Raw genomic sequence first — 5,732 nt, forward strand, 5'->3', positions numbered from 1 at the left:
TTTTTTCTACTACAACATGGATTAGTGATCATTATAGCTTTATAATGAATCTTCAAGTTGAGTAGTGTCTGTCTTTTGACTTTGTTCTTTTCTTTCAATAGTATGTTGGCTATTCTGGGGCTTTTGCTTTTTCATGTAATAATTAGAATCAGTTTGCCAATGCTCACAAAATAATTGGATGAGAGTTTGTTTTTTATTTTATTTTATTTTTATTTATTAGTTTGTTTTTTAAATGGTAGTAAAAATTTTTTTTCTAAGTGGGGAGATATGAAAAATTGTGAGATACTAAAGGAGTGAAACTTGTCAGGTGGGCTTGGCCTTGGTTCCAGTGTGAGATGGTAACATAGGAGGCTTCTGAGCTCATCTCTTCCCAAAGACACCAAATCTTAGAGCTGTACACAGAAGAATTCCCTCTGAAAGGAATCCAGAATCTGGATGAGTAATTGCTGCACATTGGGCAAATGAGGAAAAACCCATGGCAAAAAGAATCAGAAAAACTGAGATAAACTCTTTCCAAAAAACCCACCCCCAGCACAGCAACACACGGTCAGGAGAGAACTTAAAAATCCCAGCTTGTGAGGCATGAAGCGGTTGGACCCAGCCTGTAGCACCCCAGCATTTTAGCCTTTGACTTGAAGGATGGCCCCCAAAACACCTGGCTCTGAAAGCCAGTGAAGCTTGTGTCTCTGGGACCCTGAAGGCTATAGCAAACAGGGAAGTAATTCTTAATAGTTCTTGCCACGGCTGCCCCCCAGAATTCACTGCAGAGACAGAAGACAGAAATACCTGTTTCCCAGTCTTTCTCTGAAGGAGGACTATTTACATATTCAAAGTACTGCTGCGTAAGAGTCAAGTTTCTAATTCACCACACATCTAGGGACAGACCACAGTGCTCCATACAGACTTGAGAGGCTGGCAGGTATCATTTCCACATTCTCCTTCTGGTCTACTCCATGTCACTGTGGTCTCTCTGTTATGAGCTGTACACTCATCTGTTGTCCTGGCTCTTGTGGCTGCATTTTAGGGGATGCACCCCTGTTTCGCTTGCATTTATGGGTCCCACAGGACTGTAACAAAGAAACAGTTCTTACCTACCTGTCTGCTAACCAGCTCTGAGGGAGCTGACTAAAAAACCCGGTTCCCAGTCTCTCCCTGAAAGATCTACCTACATACTTTAAAAGCTGCTGTGGATGGTCCAGCTTCTAGTCAGCCTGCATCTGGGTGCTTTCGAGATCCCCTCTTTGGGACACTGGCAGATCTTGGCACACCCTCAACTAAGAAGATTGAAATTGTATTAAGCATCTTTTCTGACCACAGTGGTATGAAATTAGAAGTCAATTGCAAGAAGCCAATTGGATAATTCAGAAATATCTTGAGATTAAACAATATGCTACTAAACAAGGAAAATCAAAAAAGAAATCAGCAGATGTTAATATTAGAAGGTCTAGCCAGAGCAATTAGGCAAGAAAAAGAAGTAAAAGGCTGCTGCTGCTTTTCTCTCTTTTTTTGGCTGTGCTGCACAACTTATGGGATCTCAGTTGCCTGATCAGGGATTGAACCTAGTCCGCAGCAGTGAAAGCCCAGATCCTAATCACTAGACCGCCAGGGAAATCTCAAAGGCTTCCCAATTGGAAAGGAAGAAGTAAAACTCTCACTGTTTGCAAGTGACACAGTACTACATGTAGAAAACCCTAAAGATAACACCAAAAGACTGTCAGAACTAATTGACAAATTCACTAAAGATCATGACATCTGGTCCCATCACTTCATGGGAAATAGATGGGGAAACAGTGGAAACAGTGGCAGACTTTATCGTTTTGGGCTCCAAAATCACTGCAGATGGTAACTGCAGCCATGAAATTATAAGACGTTTACTCCTTGGAAGGAAAGTTATGACCAACCTAGATAGCATATTCAAAAGCAGAGACATTACTTTGCCAACAAAGGTCCGTTTAGTCAAGGCTGTGGTTTTTCCAGTGGTCATGTATGGATGCGAGAGTTGGACTGTGAAGAAAGCTGAGCACCGAAGAATTGATGCTTTTGAAGTGTGGTGTTGGAGAAGACTCTTGAGAGTCCCTTGGACTGCAAGGAGATCCAACCAGTCTATTCTAAAGATCAGCCCTGGGTGTTCTTTGGAAGGAATGATGCTAAAGCTGAAACTCCAGTACTTTGGCCACCTCATGCGAAGAGTTGACTCATTGGAAAAGACCCTGATGCTGGGGGGGATTTGGGTCAGGAGGAAAAAGGGATGACAGAGGATGAGATGGCTGGATGGCATCACCGACTCGATGGACGTGAGTTTGAGTGAACTCCAGGAGATGGTGTTGGACAGGGAGGCCTGGTGTGCTGCGATTCATGGGATTGCAAAGAGTTGGATATGACTGAGCAACTGAACTGAACTGAAAATTGGAAAACATAATTATCAGGTGGGAATAGATTGATCAGTAACGGTTGGAATAGTAAGAATGGGAGAAGTTAATAATTGAAATTTGTGGAAAAAAGAAAAATTAATACCAGAACCAAGACACTTCTTTGAGAAACATCTTCAGTGTTCTTACTTGCTGCAAGTAATAAATTCTTCCTTCTCCCGGAAAAAAAAAAAAAAAACTAACCAAAATGAGAATCTGTAAACTTTGTTCTTCCCTTCAGTAATAGCACTCCCATAATGTATTTTGGTTAAATAAAAAGATTTTGATCATTCATTAGGTTAATTAAAGTGAGATTCTTATTGATGTCACTTAAAAAAAAAGAATGAGTATAAGCGTTTTGTTTTTACTTAAATTGTACTATACTTTTTAAAATTGTCATATTATTTTTGATAGTTTTTTTTAAGCACGCATGCAAGCACATTCATGTGTGCAGATATCATTTTTACTGAATGGTTACTAAATACTTTATTTGGGTGTGAGATATATATATAGATATAGATATAGGTATATAGATGGGTACCCCATGGACTGCAGCCTGCCAGGCTCCTCTGTCCTTGGGGATTCTCTAGGCAAGGGTACTGGAGTAGGTTGCCATGCCCTCCTCTAGGGGATCTTCCGGACCCAGGAATCAAGCCCAGGTCTCCCATATTGCAGGCAGATTCTTTACCATCTGATCCACCAGGGAAACCTATACTGCTCTTGAAATTTATCCTATGGTCTAAACATCATATTAGGCTTTGATCTCATTCTTTGAGGAGCTTACAGTGGAAATTTCAGATTTGTTGCAGGCACTTTTTGTTGGCAACCTTCTACACAAGGGGAATTTTGCTGGGGGCTCTGCAAAGAATTTTCATCTTTACCAAAAAAAGAGATACATGATGAGAAAATCTTGCTATTGCTCTTTCATTTCTGTTTTGGACACTGATATGGGAAGTGATACCTGATGCTGAAATTTGTGACCAGGAGGCTGCAAGCATTAGGACCAAAGCCAACTTGTATTAATGAAGGAACGGTAGAAAAGAGTATGGTCACTTTGGAGATTCTTTAAACATACCTTTACCATATGATCCAGCTACAGTCATAAACAATTTCATCTGTAAGTTATATCAGGAGAGAGAGATTTAGAAGCTTAACAAAGTCCTGTCATGACTATCAACAAAGAATGTGTGTGTTTTGACTTTAAAATTTAAATATGTTCCTCCTTTTTGACAATGCAAAAATAACAAGCTCTAAATCAGGGGAAAAAGTGAACACAAATGAAAAATACAAAGAGTAATAGACAAAGTAGTACAGTTTTCCAAATCTTACAAATGAGACTATTGTACCAGTGATAACTGATGAAGCTTTAGGGGATTAGGTCAATGGTCAATAGTGTCTGGACAGGCTAAAACACCCTTTACCTGTTCTCAGAAAAATGTATAATATAAGGGAAGAGAGTATATATAGCCTGACAGTTTTTCGTATATAGACACATGATCACCTGTTAAGATGGGACTGTTTAAATAAAACATCTTAAATTGTGTTTCTCTCTCTCTTTTTTATTTTTTGTGATACTGCATGGATTGCAAGATCTTAGTTCCCCAACCAGGAATTGAACCCATGCCCTCGGCAGTGAAATCACCAAATCTTAACAACTGGACCTCCAGGGAATTCCCCATTTTTCTTTCTTTACTCATCTTGTTTGAGGGACCTTGGGTAGACAACAGAAATAATTGAAGGCTATTAGATTAAGGTGTAATAAGAGAAAGTAATAAGAAATATAAATTCATTATGTTGTTCATGTAGGAAGCCCAGTAATTGTTGACTTATTCTTAGCACCCTGCTTTTTTACCTTAACGGAATATATGGTTATGAAAATCATATCATTTTCTGAATTCAAGGAAATACATTTTAATGATTATTAGCATTAGAGAAGCATAAAGTTGTCATGCAGTATTAATAATGGAAAGAAAAACAGAAAAGATGAAAATAAACAGTTTAACTACTATAGTGAAGTAAACATTGTATTCTGGGATCATGTGCCTGTTTGTAAATTCAGCTCACAGGTTTGTGCCTGTTTTTGTACTAAGGAACTAATGGTCTCTGTAAGAAGCTTAGACCTACTTACTTTCTTGTATTACATGTAATAATAACCAAGCAGTTCTGATTCTCTTCTTCCTTAAAATTTTAAGGTAAGTCTTTAATAAAAGTAAAATAAAAGTATGTGTTTGATCTGTGATTGCTGTGACACAATATTCTGTGACAACAGAATATTATTTTATTAAGGAAAATCACCTAGATTTTCAAAAATTAGTGTTGAAATTAACTCATTGTAAACTTTGTCTTGGGCTTAGCCCTGAATTGAGAAACTGGAGAGTTCTGAAATGGATGAGTTTTAAAGTTTTTTGTTTCTCAAATTTATTTTCACTTGGAGGTTGTGCAAAAGATCTACTTCAGATACTCTGTTATTTATACTCAGTCCACAATGAAAACTAGACCGAAAATTGAGCTTTCCAGAGATTTAGTGCTGGACTACTTTGTAGCACTAGGGTTTGGAAAGGCCTGTATAGAAGTGGTGCCTCTGGACGTGTTAGTTGCTTTTGGGCTTCCCAGGTAGCTCAGGGGTAAAGAATCCATCTGCCTATGCAGGAGATGCAGGAGACATAGGTTCGATCCCTGGATTGGAATGATCCCTTGGAGGAGCAAATGGCAACCCAACTCTAGTATTCTTGCTTGAAAAATTCCATGAACAGAGGAGCCTGCTGGGCTTTAGTCCATGAGGTCACTAAGAGTCATACACAAGTGAGCGACTGAGCATGCACATTCACGTACTGTGTCAATCAGAACTTGTTTTGGATTTTGTGATTGTTGTCAGTGCTTGATAAATGGTGGGGATGGAGGAGGGAGACAGTGGGTAGAGAGTGGGTTCGTTTCTGATAGATTCTGTCCAAATTGAAAAGAAGCGCTTTAAATTGCCCTCAGTTTATTTAACTTAGTGGAACCCCACCATATTTTTGTTAGCCAGTGATGAAAAAGCCAACAAATAACCTTCCTTTGAAAAAGCATTTCCAGAAGAAAGCATTTTATGTTAAAGGGTTGTGTGTTCCCTTAATAGCCATGGTCTATAGTGTACTGAGTGTGTTTTACCAGGTAAATTACTAGTCCAGATGGCTAAACTTTTGGAGGATATAAAACCAAAATCCATTTCAGGAAGCTATCCACTTTGCATAGTTTTGGATAGGATCCATTCTAGTTAGTGGTAATGCTCTTAATTTGTTTTTAAAATACAACTTTTAACTGTATGCTTTTTTTATTTTTACCTAG

The 5,732-nt window shown here is 38.6% G+C and overlaps 1 protein-coding gene across 7 annotated transcripts in view; it reads left to right on the top strand.

Annotated features, from left to right (window-relative positions):
- The window catches only part of CSNK1G1 (casein kinase 1 gamma 1), a 153,018-nt gene that overhangs the window by 38,804 nt on the left and 108,482 nt on the right, over positions 1 to 5,732 (top strand). The gene's annotated exons all lie outside the window — the stretch shown is intronic.

This window comes from Ovis aries, chromosome 7 (genome assembly GCF_016772045.2).
Source record: "Ovis aries strain OAR_USU_Benz2616 breed Rambouillet chromosome 7, ARS-UI_Ramb_v3.0, whole genome shotgun sequence".
Classification (NCBI taxonomy): domain Eukaryota; kingdom Metazoa; phylum Chordata; class Mammalia; order Artiodactyla; family Bovidae; genus Ovis; species Ovis aries.